The following is a 17136-nucleotide window of genomic DNA, read 5'->3' as shown; positions in this document are numbered from 1 at the left end:
ATATCCAATGAATTGTTTTCTGCAACCAGAAGAAATGAAACTGCCTTTCAGCAGAAAAAGCTTCTCTAATAATCCTAACCATTGCTGGGTGTCTTCAGAGACTGAGGTATAGAGACACACTGTCAAGTCAAATCATCTGGCTGTGCTTTCATGTCAAAACATTTATTATTTTCTATTCATAAAATTCTATTGTATTATATTCTTTGATAACATATTCTATCCATAGGCATATAGTGTTAATGATGACTGTTTGTTCTGTACATTTATTGAATGGTTAGGACTATCTCACCTTATTCACTGTTTAAATCCCAAGAGACCAGGAGACCTAAAGGAAGCCTTCAACACTGCATACCTTCATCCAGTCATAGTAAACAACCTCTGTCTGTCTGTCTGTATGTCTGTCTGTCTGTAAACACAGCCAACTTTTCTGCGGTGGTTGTTGTTGCTATCAGTGCTGCACAGCTATTTTCAGGTCTCTCCAGAGATGGTCGATCGGGTTCAACTCCAGGATCTGGCTGGACCACTCAAGGACATTCAGAGACTTGTCCCGAAGCCACTCCTGCGTCTTGGGTGTGTGCTTAGGGTTGTTGTCTTGTTGGAAGTTGAACCTTCGCCCCAGTCTGAGATCCTGAGCGCTCTGAAGCAGGTTTTCATCAAGGATCTCTCTGTACTTTGCTCTGTTCATTTTTCCCTCGATCCTGGCTATTCTCCCAGTCCTTGCCTCTGAAAAACATCCCCACAGCCTGATGCTGCCACCACCATGCTTCACCATAGGGATGGTGCCATGTTTTCTACAGACGTGACGCTTGGCATTCAGGCCAAAGAGTTCAATCTTGGTTTCATCAGACCAGAGAATCTTATTTCTCATGGTCTGAGAGTACTTTAGGATCCTTTTGGCAAACTCCAAGCGGGCTGTCATGTGTCTTTTACTGAGGAGTGGCTTCCGTCTGGCCACTCTACCATAAAGGCCTAATTGGTGGAGTGCTGCAGAGGTGGTTGTCCTTCTGGAAGGTTCTCCCATCTCCACAGAGGAACTCTGGAGCTCTGTCAGAGTTACCATCGGGTTCTTGGTCACTTCCCTGACCAAGGCCCTTCTCCCCCGATGCTCAGTTTGGCCAGGCGGCCAGCTCTAGGAAGAGTCTTGGTGGTTACAAACTTCTTCCATTTAAGAATGATGGAGGCCATTGTGATCTTGGGGACCTTCAATGTTGCAGAAATGTTTTGGGACCCTTCCCCAGATCTGTGCCTCAACACAATCCTGTCTCAGGGCTCTACGGACAATTCCTTCACCCTCATGGCTTGGTTTTTGCTCTGACATGCACTGTCAACTGTGGGACCTTATATAGACAGCTGTGTGCCTTTACAAATCATGTCCAATCAATTGAATTTACCACAGGTGGACTCCAATCAAGTTGTAGAAACATCTCAGGATGATCAATGGAAACAGGATGCACCTGAGCTCAATTTTGAGTCTCATAGCAAAGGGTCTGAATACTTATGTTATTATATATATATATATATATAAGGTATTTCTGTCTTGTATTTTCAATAAGTGTGTAAAAATAAAAACATTTTTTTGCTTTGTCATTATGTGGTATTGTGGGTAGAGTGATGAGGAAAATGTTTTATTTAATCAATTTTAGAATAAGGCTGTAACGTAATAAAATGTTGAAAGGGTCTGAATACTTTCCGAATGCACTGTATGGCAGCTAGAAATCAAAACTGGATGGTCTTCAGAGATAGATGGGAGGGGCTTCGGGTAGCTGAAGGCGGGGACTAAAAACAAACAAAAGATAACTAATGTAAAATGTAGTGTCTGTGAAATGTATGTAGTATGTACATTTATAAGCTGGAAGCGGAAGCCTAAGTATTGTTGTCCATTAGTTTAGGAGGGGTGGTAGGGTTAGGGAAAAATAATAAAGAAGGAAAATATATTTAAAATAATATTTACAAAACATATATATGGGGGATTGGAAATGATGCAGACAATTACACAGATAGAAGCCACAATATATCTGCAATATTAAAGCTGATCTACCCCCCCCCACACACACACACACACACACACAAAACAACAACAACAACAACAACAATACAATAATAATAATATCTGATTAAAAAATATATTTTCTGGATATCCTGTCAATTTCCTCCTTGTAGATGTTTGGTAGTTGCTCTTTCAGTTCATTGACACATTTCGTCACATGCTTCAATGTGATAATGATGCTGGGTATTGCTTCAGGAACACAGAGAGACTGGAAACTGTGATACTGAGAAAGACAAAGGTTATTTGATTTCAAGCACATTTCACTGGGAAAAAGGTCTAGAGATAGTCATTGAACAGTGTTATAGTGTGGACACTATATAAACAATTCCTACTGAATAGGTTGTGTACTTAACTGCAGTATAGTATTATTACCTTACATTGGAGCATGGTTATTATGGACATTGATGTTGACCGTGACCTTTACCCTCCTGTGATGTCATCATCCTAGAGTTGGCACGGCATTAACGGGACACTACCTCATGTTGAATTGAAAGGCGTGTGGATAATCCTTGTAAAGTTACTACAGTCAACATCAATGATCAGCTAATAGCTCACCCTCTTGTCAAATGTTTCCTGCAGATGTATTTTGTTTGTTATGAATTTCCAGATATGAATTATGAATGTATTTTTCTTAAGGGGGGTTGCCCTATTTTCGTTTTGAGCACATGCTTCTGAAAGGTCTGTGCACGGCCCTGGATACACTGCTGATAGGTACAGCAGAAAACCTCCAGCAGTTTGTCATGATCAGAGCAGATCTTCTCCTGTAGTTGTGCGGTGGCTTTGACCAGCTGGTGTTTCTTGAAACCAGGAAATTCACAGTGAGGTTGGAGGTGAGCCTCACAGTAAGAGGCCAGACACACCAGACAGGACATGAGGGCTTTCTGCTTTCTGGTCCCAGTGCAGAAATCACACGCCACATCTCCAGGTCCAGCATAGCACAGAGCAGGAGGGGGAGCAGCCTGGAGTCCTGTCTTCTTCAGTTTCTCCACCATCTCAGCCAACATGTTATTTTTCCTCAGATTAGGCCTTGGAGTGAAGGTCTGTCTGCAACTGAGGATGTCACACCCCACATCTAAAGGTCCAGCATGACAGTGAGCAGGAGGAGCAGCCTGGAGTCCTGTCTTCTTCAGTTTCTCCACCACTTAGGCGAGCACAGCACTCCTGTTCAGAATAGGTCTTGGGGTGAAGGTATGTCTGCACTGCACTCAATCTGGTTTATTTAGTACCCCAGCGCAGGTTAAGTAGTGGAAAGAACATGTTGGGTTATTTTGACCCAGACAGTTTGGTTGTGTGAATAACCCAATATGTTGGGTTGTTAGTATTAACAGAACACGGGTTAATTTAACCATCAGTTGGGTATTTTTTACTCTCATGCTTGGTTGACCTAGCAACTGGGTTTGTTTTAATGTCATGCTTGGTTTACCTAGCAACTGGGTCTGTTTTAATGTCATGCTTGGTTGACCTAGTAACTGGGTCTGTTTTAATGTCATGCTTGGTTGACCTAGCAACTGGGTCTGTTTTAATGTCATGCTTGGTTGACCTAGCAACTGGGTTTTTTTAATGTCATGCTTGGTTTACCTAGCAACTGGGTCTGTTTTAATGTCATGCTAGGTTGACCTAGCAACTGGGTCTGTTTTAATGTCATGCTTGGTTGACCTAGCAACTGGGTCTGTTTTAACGTCATGCTTGGTTGACCTAGCAACTGGGTCTGTTCTAATGTCATGCTTGGTTGACCTAGCAACTGGGTCTGTTTTAATGTCATTCTTGGTTGACCTAGCAACTGGGTCTGTTTTAATGTCATGCTAGGTTAACCTAGCAACTGGGTCTGTTTTAATGTCATGCTCGGTTGACCTAGCAACTGGGTCTGTTTTAATGTCATGCTCGGTTGACCTAGCAACTGGGTCTGTCTTAATGTCATGCTTGGTTGACCTAGCAACTGGGTCTGTTTTAATGTCATGCTTGGTTGACCTAGCAACTGGGTCTGTTTTAATGTCATGCTTGGTTTACCTAGCATCTGGGTCTGTTTTAATGTCATGCTTGGTTGACCTAGCAACTGGGTCTGTTTTAATGTCATGCTTGGTTGACCTAGCAACTGGGTCTGTTTTAATGTCATGCTTGGTTGACCTAGCAACTGGGTCTGTTTTAATGTCATGCTCGGTTGACCTAGCAACTGGGTCTGTTTTAATGTCATGCTTGGTTGACCTAGCAACTGGGTCTGTTTTAATGTCATGCTCGGTTGACCTAGCAACTGGGTCTGTTTTAATGTCATGCTTGGTTTACCTAGCAACTGGGTGTGTTTTAATGTCATGCTTGGTTGACCTAGCAACTGGGTCTGTTTTAATGTCATGCTTGGTTGCCCTAGCAACTGGGTCTGTTTTAATGTCATCCTTACTGTAGGTTATTTTAAGGCGTTTACATACTGTAAACTCAATTTTTCCTTATTAAATTCTTCTATAATATGTAGAGTATTTATTACATATTATAATAAGGTATACCACTGTATCATAGCCCAACAATGAGACATATGTGGACATTTAGGAAACTCTATAAGCATAATTGAAGCTACAAAAATGTCAATGTTCAACCTTAACATGTGCTAACTACGCAACAGACCAGATGAACAGGAAATATATTTACTCTCATGGGTGGCTAAAAATAACTATCTGAAAGCCACACCCCTACTAAACTATGCCTACAGTCTTCTGATCTGACCTGATGGGTCATATCTCAATAACCAAGCAACAATAACCCAACACCCAGCATCCATAACCCAGCAGTTTTTAAAGAAAACAACCCAACTAAGTGACCCAACGCCTGCAACCCAACATTTGGGTCAACCAAACAACCCAGTATTTTTTAGAGTGTGGGGACAGGTGTAGACACCTTTCAGATCATCCTGATCCCAGCTTTCTTTAATACAGCCCATACAGTAGCTGTGTCCACAGGCAGTAGTCACCGGATCCTTCAGTGGATCCAGACAGACGGAGCAACAGAACAGTTCTAGATTGTCAGCCATTTTAGTGCTTTCACCTGAAGGTTGAGCAACAGGGTGTCAAAATCTGTTTCATGGAACTCTACACCAGAGGACAGGGAGTGGCTTCCTCTTGACTGTGTACTCTGTACCTACCGGTTTTTGGGGGATGGAAGTCAAGCTAAGAAGATGACGTTGCATACAGCTGTGTCCACAGGGAATAGTAACTGGATCCTTTGGTAGATCCAGACAGCAGAGTGGATATTTTAAAAGGGCCTCTGCAATGTCCATACAACAAACTGCACAGCAGAGTATCAGAGATAACTTTAATTTCTTTGAAAGTCTGAGTGGTGGGGGAGGCCTTTTAGATCTGTTTGGAGACGTTAATCCTGGATGGATGAACTGAGGTATATAGGGAGGGAAGCCATAGTGACGTGTAACCAAATATAAGGTTGTGGTAAAACATTACAACGTTTTAAAGGTTCCATAAATGTACAGTGACCTATTCAGAAGCCACAGTGGTGAATGATGAATATGTCAAATCAAAAGTTGTCTTTCATTTTCAGTCATGTAAAATGATCATTAATTGTAAAGAAACATGTGGATGCAGTGGGGTGCAAATACCTCTGTAGAATTAATTAAGCGAGAAATGGCGGTGGAAATGGCTTTATGCACAAATATTGATATAATAACCATCATATTGAAGTAAACTTGGAGTCACACGATGATATGTGGTGTGGTCCTCCCACTACGACTCAGGAAACCATGCAGTTTATTAAGCTACAGATGAAATAAGTTATGCTGAACTTCACAGGGTGGTGAAAGTTCACAGTGAAGAGCTTGATGCTCCTTTCCAATAAATATGGAGGGTCTTTTTGTCCATAATAATGTCATCATGTAGGTAGCCTGTCCAGAGTGGGCACGTTCACTATATAATGCACAACCAAATCTGACAAAACCATCGGTAGAGTTGAAAATGTGATGGAAACCCATTTAACAGAAAGTTTTTAACCGGTTTTTGTATTTTCCCAAAAATATATTTGTATGTGCATTACATGATCATGCACAGCCATTTATCGTCAACAAGTCAATTTGATGGAAACATCTCTGCTGGTAAAATTCACGTTTTTATGAAGATTTTACAATACTCACATGAAAATCTGTCGCCAGTCGAATGGAAATAGATTTTCATGCGAATTTTCAAAAATCTGCATAAAAACAATATCCTCATCTATAACTGGGTCTGTTTTAATGTCATGCTCGGTTGACCTAGCAACTGGGTCTGTTTTAATGTCATGCTTAGTTGACCTAGCAACTGGGTCTGTTTTAATGTCATGCTTGGTTACCTAGCAACTGGGTCTGTTTTAATGTCATGCTTGGTTGACCTAGCAACTGGGTCTGTTTTAATGTCATGCTTGGTTGACCTAGCAACTGGGTTTGTTTTAATGTCATGCTTGGTTTACCTATTAACTGGGTCTGTTTTAATGTCATGTTTGGTTGACCTAGCAACTGGGTCTAATTTAATGTCATGCTTGGTTGACCTAGCAACTGGGTCTGTTTTAATGTCATGCTTGGTTGACATAGCAACTGGGTCTGTTTTAATGTCATGCTCGGTTGACCTAGCAACTGGGTCTGTTTTAATGTCATGCTTGCTTGACCTAGCAACTGGGTCTGTTTTAATGTCATGCTCGGTTGACCTAGCAACTGGGTCTGTTTTAATGTCATGCTCGGTTGACCTAGCAACTGGGTCTGTTTTAATGTCATGCTTGGTTGACCTAGCAACTGGGTCTGTTTTAATGTCATGCTTGGTTGACCTAGCAACTGGGTCTGTTTTAATGTCATGCTTGGTTTACCTAGCAACTGGGTCTGTTTTAATGTCATGTTTGGTTGACCTAGCAACTGGGTCTGTTTTAATGTCATGTTTGGTTGACCTAGCAACTGGGTCTGTTTTAATGTCATGCTTGGTTGACCTAGCAACTGGGTCTGTTTTAATGTCATGCTTTGTTGACCTAGCAACTGGGTCTGTTTTAATGTCATGATTGGTTGACCTAGAAACTGGGTTTGTTTTAATGTCATGCTTGGTTTACCTAGCAACTGGGTGTGTTTTAATGTCATGCTTGGTTGACCTAGCAACTGGGTCTGTTTTAATGTCATGCTTGGTTGACCTAGCAACTGGGTCTGTTTTAATGTCATGCTCGGTTGACCTAGCAACTTGGTCTGTTTTAATGTCATGCTTGGTTGACCTAGCAACTGGGTCTGTTTTAATGTCATGCTTGGTTGACCTAGCAACTGGGTCTGTTTTAATGTCATGCTTGGTTGACCTAGCAACTGGGTCTGTTTTAATGTCATGCTTGGTTGACCTAGTAACTGGGTCTGTTCTAATGTCATGCTTGGTTGACCTAGCAACTGGGTCTGTTTTAATGTCATGCTTGGTTGACCTAGCAACTGGGTTTGTTTTAATGTCATGCTTGGTTGACCTAGCAACTGGGTCTGTTTTAATGTCATGCTTGGTTGACCTAGCAACTGGGTCTGTTTTAATGTCATGCTTGGTTGACCTAGCAACTGGGTTTGTTTTAATGTCATGCTTGGTTGACCTAGCAACTGGGTCTGTTTTAATGTCATGCTTGGTTGACCTAGCAACTGGGTCTGTTTTAATGTCATGCTTGGTTGACCTAGCAACTGGGTCTGTTTTAATGTCTTGCTTGGTTGACCTAGCAACTGGGTCTGTTTTAATGTCATGCTTGGTTGACCTAGCAACTGGGTTTGTTTTAATGACATGCTTGGTTGACCTAGCAACTGGGTCTGTTTTAATGTCATGCTTGGTTGACCTAGCAACTGGGTCTGTTTTAATGTCATACTTGGTTGACCTAGCAACTGGGTCTGTTTTAATGTCATGCTTGGTTGCCCTAGCAACTGGGTCTGTTTTAATGTCATGCTTGGTAGACCTAGTAACTGGGTCTGTTCTAATGTCATGCTTGGTTGACCTAGCAACTGGGTCTGTTTTAATGTCATGCTCGGTTGACCTAGCAACTGGGTCTGTTTTAATTTCATGCTTGGTTGACCTAGCAACTGGGTCTGTTTTAATGTCATGCTTGGTTGACCTAGCAACTGGGTTTGTTTTAATGTCATGCTTGGTTTACCTAGCACCTGGGTCTGTTTTAATGTCAGGCTTGGTTGACCTAGCAACTGGGTCTGTTTTAATGTCATGCTAGGTTGACCTAGCAACTGGGTCTGTTTTAATGTCATGCTCGGTTGACCTAGCAACTGGGTCTGTTTTAATGTCATGCTTAGTTGACCTAGCAACTGGGTCTGTTTTAATGTCATGCTTGGTTACCTAGCAACTGGGTCTGTTTTAATGTCATGCTTGGTTGACCTAGCAACTGGGTCTGTTTTAATGTCATGCTTGGTTGACCTAGCAACTGGGTTTGTTTTAATGTCATGCTTGGTTTACCTATTAACTGGGTCTGTTTTAATGTCATGTTTGGTTGACCTAGCAACTGGGTCTAATTTAATGTCATGCTTGGTTGACCTAGCAACTGGGTCTGTTTTAATGTCATGCTTGGTTGACATAGCAACTGGGTCTGTTTTAATGTCATGCTCGGTTGACCTAGCAACTGGGTCTGTTTTAATGTCATGCTTGCTTGACCTAGCAACTGGGTCTGTTTTAATGTCATGCTCGGTTGACCTAGCAACTGGGTCTGTTTTAATGTCATGCTCGGTTGACCTAGCAACTGGGTCTGTTTTAATGTCATGCTTGGTTGACCTAGCAACTGGGTCTGTTTTAATGTCATGCTTGGTTGACCTAGCAACTGGGTCTGTTTTAATGTCATGCTTGGTTTACCTAGCAACTGGGTCTGTTTTAATGTCATGTTTGGTTGACCTAGCAACTGGGTCTGTTTTAATGTCATGTTTGGTTGACCTAGCAACTGGGTCTGTTTTAATGTCATGCTTGGTTGACCTAGCAACTGGGTCTGTTTTAATGTCATGCTTTGTTGACCTAGCAACTGGGTCTGTTTTAATGTCATGATTGGTTGACCTAGAAACTGGGTTTGTTTTAATGTCATGCTTGGTTTACCTAGCAACTGGGTGTGTTTTAATGTCATGCTTGGTTGACCTAGCAACTGGGTCTGTTTTAATGTCATGCTTGGTTGACCTAGCAACTGGGTCTGTTTTAATGTCATGCTCGGTTGACCTAGCAACTTGGTCTGTTTTAATGTCATGCTTGGTTGACCTAGCAACTGGGTCTGTTTTAATGTCATGCTTGGTTGACCTAGCAACTGGGTCTGTTTTAATGTCATGCTTGGTTGACCTAGCAACTGGGTCTGTTTTAATGTCATGCTTGGTTGACCTAGTAACTGGGTCTGTTCTAATGTCATGCTTGGTTGACCTAGCAACTGGGTCTGTTTTAATGTCATGCTTGGTTGACCTAGCAACTGGGTTTGTTTTAATGTCATGCTTGGTTGACCTAGCAACTGGGTCTGTTTTAATGTCATGCTTGGTTGACCTAGCAACTGGGTCTGTTTTAATGTCATGCTTGGTTGACCTAGCAACTGGGTTTGTTTTAATGTCATGCTTGGTTGACCTAGCAACTGGGTCTGTTTTAATGTCATGCTTGGTTGACCTAGCAACTGGGTCTGTTTTAATGTCATGCTTGGTTGACCTAGCAACTGGGTCTGTTTTAATGTCTTGCTTGGTTGACCTAGCAACTGGGTCTGTTTTAATGTCATGCTTGGTTGACCTAGCAACTGGGTTTGTTTTAATGACATGCTTGGTTGACCTAGCAACTGGGTCTGTTTTAATGTCATGCTTGGTTGACCTAGCAACTGGGTCTGTTTTAATGTCATACTTGGTTGACCTAGCAACTGGGTCTGTTTTAATGTCATGCTTGGTTGCCCTAGCAACTGGGTCTGTTTTAATGTCATGCTTGGTAGACCTAGTAACTGGGTCTGTTCTAATGTCATGCTTGGTTGACCTAGCAACTGGGTCTGTTTTAATGTCATGCTCGGTTGACCTAGCAACTGGGTCTGTTTTAATTTCATGCTTGGTTGACCTAGCAACTGGGTCTGTTTTAATGTCATGCTTGGTTGACCTAGCAACTGGGTTTGTTTTAATGTCATGCTTGGTTTACCTAGCACCTGGGTCTGTTTTAATGTCAGGCTTGGTTGACCTAGCAACTGGGTCTGTTTTAATGTCATGCTAGGTTGACCTAGCAACTGGGTCTGTTTTAATGTCATGCTCGGTTGACCTAGCAACTGGGTCTGTTTTAATGTCATGATTGGTTGACCTAGCAACTGGGTCTGTTTTAATGTCATGCTTGGTTGACCTAGCAACTGGGTTTGTTTTAATGTCATGCTTGGTTGACCTAGCAACTGGGTCTGTTTTAATGTCATGCTTGGTTTACCTAGCAACTGGGTTTGTTTTAATGTCATGCTTGGTTTACCTAGCAACTGGGTGTGTTTTAATGTCATGCTTGGTTGACCTAGCAACTGGGTCTGTTTTAATGTCATGCTTGGTTGACCTAGCAACTGGGTCTGTTTTAATGTCATGCTTGGTTGACCTAGCAACTGGGTCTGTTTTAATGTCATGCTCGGTTGACCTAGCAACTGGGTCTGTTTTAATGTCATGCTTGGTTGACTTAGCAACTGGGTCTGTTTTAATGTCATGCTAGGTTGACCTAGCAACTGGGTCTGTTTTAATGTCATGCTCGGTTGACCTAGCAACTGGGTCTGTTTTAATGTCATGCTCGGTTGACCTAGCAACTGGGTCTGTTTTAATTTTATGCTTGGTTGACCTAGCAACTGGGTCTGTTTTAATGTCATGCTTGGTTGACCTAGCAACTGGGTCTGTTTTAATGTCATGCTTGGTTGACCTAGCAACTGGGTCTGTTTTAATGTCATGCTTGGTTGACCTAGCAACTGGGTTTGTTTTAATGTTATGCTTGGTTGACCTAGCAACTGGGTCTGTTTTAATGTCATGCTTGGTTGACCTAGCAACTGGGTCTGTTTTAATGTCATGCTTGGTTGACCTAGCAACTGGGTCTGTTTTAATGTCATGCTTGGTTGACCTATCAACTGGGTCTGTTTTAATGTCATGCTCGGTTGACCTAGCAACTGGGTCTGTTTTAATGTCATGCTTGGTTGACCTAGCAACTGGGTCTGTTTTAATGTCATGCTAGGTTGACCTAGCAACTGGGTCTGTTTTAATGTCATGCTCGGTTGACCTAGCAACTGGGTCTGTTTTAATGTCATGCTTGGTTTACCTAGCAACTGAGTCTGTTTTAATGTCATGCTTGGTTTACCTAGCAACTGGGTCTGTTTTAATGTCATGCTTGGTTGACCTAGCAACTGGGTCTGTTTTAATGTCATGCTTGGTTGACCTAGCAACTGGGTCTGTTTTAATGTCATGCTTGGTTGACCTAGCAACTGGGTCTGTTTTAATGTCATGCTAGGTTGACCTAGCAACTGGGTCTGTTTTAATGTCATGCTCGGTTGACCTAGCAACTGGGTCTGTTTTAATGTCATGCTTGGTTTACCTAGCAACTGAGTCTGTTTTAATGTCATGCTTGGTTGACCTAGCAACTGGGTCTGTTTTAATGTCATGCTAGGTTGACCTAGCAACTGGGTCTGTTTTAATGTCATGCTCGGTTGACCTAGCAACTGGGTCTGTTTTAATGTCATGCTTGGTTTACCTAGCAACTGAGTCTGTTTTAATGTCATGCTTGGTTTACCTAGCAACTGGGTCTGTTTTAATGTCATGCTTGGTTGACCTAGCAACTGGGTCTGTTTTAATGTCATGCTTGGTTGACCTAGCAACTGGGTCTGTTTTAATGTCATGCTTGGTTGACCAAGTAACTGGGTCTGTTCTAATGTCATGCTTGGTTGACATAGCAACTGGGTCTGTTTTAATGTCATGCTTGGTTGACCTAGCAACTGGGTCTGTTTTAATGTCATGCTTGGTTGACCTAGCAACTGGGTCTGTTTTAATGTCATGCTCGGTTGACCTAGCAACTGGGTCTGTTTTAATGTCATGCTTGGTTGACCTAGCAACTGGGTCTGTTTTAATGTAATGCTCGGTTGACCTAGCAACTGGGTCTGTTTTAATGTCATGCTTGGTTTACCTAGCAACTGGGTCTGTTTTAATGTCATGCTTGGTTGACCTAGCAACTGGGTCTGTTTTAATGTCATGCTTGGTTGACCTAGCAACTGGGTCTGTTTTAATGTCATGCTTGGTTGACCTAGGAACTGGGTATGTTCTTATGTCATGCTTGGTTGACCTAGCAACTGGGTCTGTTTTAATGTCATGCTTGGTTGACCTAGCAACTGGGTCTGTTTTAATGTCATGCTTGGTTGACCCAGCAACTGGGTCTGTTTTAATGTCATGCTCGGTTGACCTAGCAACTGGGTCTGTTTTAATGTCATGCTTGGTTGACCTAGCAACTGGGTCTGTTTTAATGTCATGCTTGGTTGACCTAGCAACTGGGTCTGTTTTAATGTCATGCTTGGTTGACCTAGCAACTGGGTCTGTTTTAATGTCATGCATGGTTGCCTTAGCAACTGGGTCTGTTTTAATGTCATCCTTACTGTAGGTTATTTTAAGGCGTTTACATACTGTAAACTCAATTTTTCCTTATTAAATTCTTCTATAATATGTAGAGTATTTATTACATATTATAATAAGGTATACCACTGTATCATAGCCCAACAATGAGACATACGTAGACTTTTAGGAAACTCTATAAGCATAATTGAAGCTACAAAAATGTCAATGTTCAACCTTAACATGTGCTAACTACGTAACAGACCAGATGAACAGGAAATATATTTACTCTCATGGGTGGCTAAAAATAACTATCTGAAAGCCACACCCCTACTAAACTATGCCTACAGTCTTCTGATCTGACCTGCTGGGTCATATCTCAATAACCAAGCAACAATAACCCAACACCCAGCATCCATAACCCAGCAGTTTTTAAAGAAAACAACCCAACTAAGTGACCCAACGCCTGCAACCCAACATTTGGGTCAACCAAACAACCCAGTATTGTTTAGAGTGTGGGGACAGGTGTAGACACCTTTCAGATCATCCTGATCCCAGCTTTCTTTAATACAGCCCATACAGTAGCTGTGTCCACAGGCAGTAGTCACCGGATCCTTCAGTGGATCCAGACAGACGGAGCAACAGAACAGTTCTAGATTGTCAGCCATTTTAGTGCTTTCACCTGAAGGTTGAGCAACAGGGTGTCAAAAATGACTTTCTGTTTCATGGAACTCTACACCAGAGGACAGGGAGTGGCTTCCTCTTGACTGTGTACTCTGTATCTACAGGTTTTTTGGGGATGGAAGTCAAGCTAAGAAGATGACGTTGCATACAGCTGTGTCCACAGGGAATAGTAACTGGATCCTTTGGTAGATCCAGACAGCAGAGTGGATATTTTAAAAGGGCCTCTGCAATGTCCATACAACAAACTGCACAGCAGAGTATCAGAGATAACTTTTAATTTCTTTGAAAGTCTGAGTGGTGGGGGAGGCCTTTTAGATCTGTTTGGAGACGTTAGTCCTGGATGGATGCACTGAGGTATATAGGGATGGAAGCCATAGTGACGTGTAACCAAATATAAGGTTGTGGTAAAACATTACAACGTTTTAAAGGTTCCATAAATGTACAGTGACCTATTCAGAAGCCACAGTGGTGAATGATGAATATGTCAAATCAAAAGTTTTATTTCATTTTCAGTCATGTAAAATGATCATAAATTGTAAAGAAACATGTGGATGCAGTGGGGTGCAAATACCTCTGTAGAATTAATTAAGCGAGAAATGGCGGTGGAAACGGCTTTATGCACAAATATTGATATAATAACCATCATATTGAAGTAAACTTGGAGTCACACGATGATATGTGATGTGATCCTCCCACTACGACTCAGGAAACCATGCAGTTTATTAAGCTACAGATGAAATAAGTTATGCTGAACTTCACAGGGTGGTGAAAGTTCACAGTGAAGAGCTTGATGCTCCTTTCCAATAAATATGGAGGGTCTTTTAGTCCATAATAATGTCATCATGTAGGTAGCCTGTCCAGAGTGGGCACGTTCGCTATATAATGCACAACCAAATCTGACAAAACCATCAGTAGAGTTGAAAATGTGATGGAAACCCATTTAACAGAACGTTTTTAACCGGTACATGGGAATTTAACTGCAAAAATATATTAGTATTTTCTAAAATATATATTTGTATGTGCATTTCGTCATCACGTGGTCCTCTGTAGCTCGGCTGGTAGAGCACGGCGCTTGTAATGCCAAGGTAGTGGGTTCGATCCCCGGGACCACCCATACACAAAAAAAAATTATGCACTTGTATTGTAAATAAGAACATAATATGTTTAAGTGGCTCCAAAATGACACATTACATTATTTACCATTCAATTCTATTGGGCACAACATTATCTGAAACCGAAACACACTGCAAATGCATCCAACAAGAGTCCCAAGCTTGATGTAGTCATAGCCTGCTAGGAATATGGGACCAAATACTAAACTTTTGACAAAGTGTAATACACTATAAGTGAATTTGTCCAAATACTTATGACACCTACATATGGAGGGCCTAGATAAATACAGTATATTTATTTCTAAACAGTAAAACAGACATGAATGAAAATACCCTCAAATAAAAGGTGACATTCTGTACTGTCGCCTCATATAAAACATTTAATATCAAACCTAAAATGCTGGAGTATAGAGCCAAATTCAAAGTTTAATAAATTAAAAAACCAAGGGTGGGTCAAAATTATTTAATAAAACAACTTGGCCATGAAGAAGTTTCAGTAGATTAGGAACTGCTTCCTATAAAGCTATGTGGAGTATAATGTAGCTGGACATTGTAAAGTCTGCTTCCTATAAAGCTATGTGGAGTATAATGTAGCTGGACATTGTAAAGTCTGCTTCCTATAAAGCTATGTGGAGTATAATGTAGCTGGACATTGTCAAGTCTGCTTCCTATAAAGCTATGTGGAGTATAATGTAGCTGGACATTGTCAAGTCTGCTTCCTATAAAGCTATGTGGAGTATAATGTAGCTGGACATTGTAAAGTCTGCTTCCTATAAAGCTATGTGTAGTATAATGTAGCTGGACATTGTAAAGTCTGCTTCCTATAAAGCTATGTGGTGTATAATGTAGCTGGACATTGTCAAGTCTGCTTCCTATAAAGCTATGTGGAGTATAATGTAGCTGGACATTGTCAAGTCTGCTTCCTATAAAGCTATGTGGTGTATAATGTAGCTGGACATTGTAAAGTCTGCTTCCTATAAAGCTATGTGGAGTATAATGTAGCTGGACATTGTAAAGTCATACACACAATTATATTACTTCTTATTGACATTCAACCTGGGAATGAAAATTTAAGAAATTAATGTACAAACATGTCTAAAACAAATCCTGCAACAAAGGACCAGGTGTGAATGTTCTGGGGGGTCTAAGTCTACCCCTAACCAGTTTGAATACAATGTTTGATTTCACCCCCAGACCCCAAAACACACCCCATTCAAAACAGTTTCAACAGCCCCCCACCCGATGCAACTCAATATTAAGAAGGCATACAGTCAGTGTACAGACCAATGCACTACCCCCCGGATCACAACAAGCCCCTCACATATTGGACCACACACACACAATGTGAATGGAAATATATTATTATATTTTTATATATATATATTACAACCCATCACAAGAAAGGGTGTTGGTTATTTTAGTTTTCCAAGTAACCTTTCTTGCACATGTCCTTACTTTAAAAATAAGCATGTTTGTCTTGTTTGAATCAGCCCAATTCTCTAGTTATAAATAAAATAACCATGATTTGCAGATTTTTTTAATTCACATCTCTGGCTATTAATAGATTATGGAACTATGAAAAATAGGGAATAATGTTCCCAACACACCCACCTCACAGTTCCTACACAGACCCTGAGGCACCATGCAGGTCTGACACCAGAGGAGGCTGGTGGGAGGAGCTATAGGAGGACGGGCTCATTGTAATGGCTGGAATGGAATCAATGGAACGTATCAAACACAAAACACATGAAACCACATGTTTGACTGAGTTCCATTTATTCCATTCCAGACATCACAATGAGCCTGTCCTGCTATAGCTCCTCCCACCAGACTCCACTGCCTGACAACCATTCTATTGTCTTGAGGACTTTACAACCATTTGGTCTGATCAAAGACCAGGACACCCTTTCAAATAGATACATCCTCTCAGCCTTGATGACTAAACTAATCAAAGACTAACACACACACACACACCACAGTAATCAGATCATGGTGACTCCACAGTAATAACATTTATAACTCATAAGTCACCAGGTGTGATTTACCTTTTGACAGATGAAACCCTACATCAACTACTAATGACTTATGGGAGGAAGTGAGCATTTCACATATTAAGATATAATACAAGGATACTTCCTTTGTGTGTTGTACTTAGTCAATTGAAAATGTGCTTAAAGTTTTGAAAAAACAGCCTTTTTGATGATCTGTTTTGAGTTTTGTATTAAGAGTTGTGAAATTCTACCACATACTTGTGAAAATAGTACAAAAGTGATTATAAAATCTATAATACATGGATACTTCCTTAAATGTACTTATTTTGTGTTATGCAGTTATGTTATTGAAACAGAATAAGTCTAATGAGAGAATAAATAAGTCAAGTCCAACCATTACCTCTCTCCTCTTTCACATCCCTCTATCATCACTCCATGGGTGTGTCCCAATAATCTCTCCTTCCTCCTGAAGTGTAGCATTCCTTCACTACTCCTCTCAAATGTAAAAGCATTGGATTGGTGTTGGTGTTGCTCCAGAGGTCACAAGGTCAATGTGGGCCTGCATGGATGTCAGCAGGGCATGAGGGAGAAGGCCCAAGTGAATAGGTGTGTCTGTGTGAGTGTGTGTGTGAGTGATGTATGTTGTTAAGCTATGGAATTAATTGTACAGCATTGGATTGGTGTTGGCATGGGGTAGAGGGAGTTTACATATACCAGTCATTTCCTTTTAAATCCATGAAGGGAAGTGGACAAGTTCACACTTAGAAAGGAGATAATAGTTCCACACCTCATGTG

Source organism: Coregonus lavaretus, assembly GCF_964263955.1.
Source record: "Coregonus lavaretus genome assembly, chromosome: 21".
Taxonomy (NCBI): Eukaryota; Metazoa; Chordata; class Actinopteri; order Salmoniformes; family Salmonidae; genus Coregonus; species Coregonus lavaretus.
The sequence above is the reverse complement of the archived record's forward strand: the minus strand, read 5'-3'. Positions refer to the sequence as shown.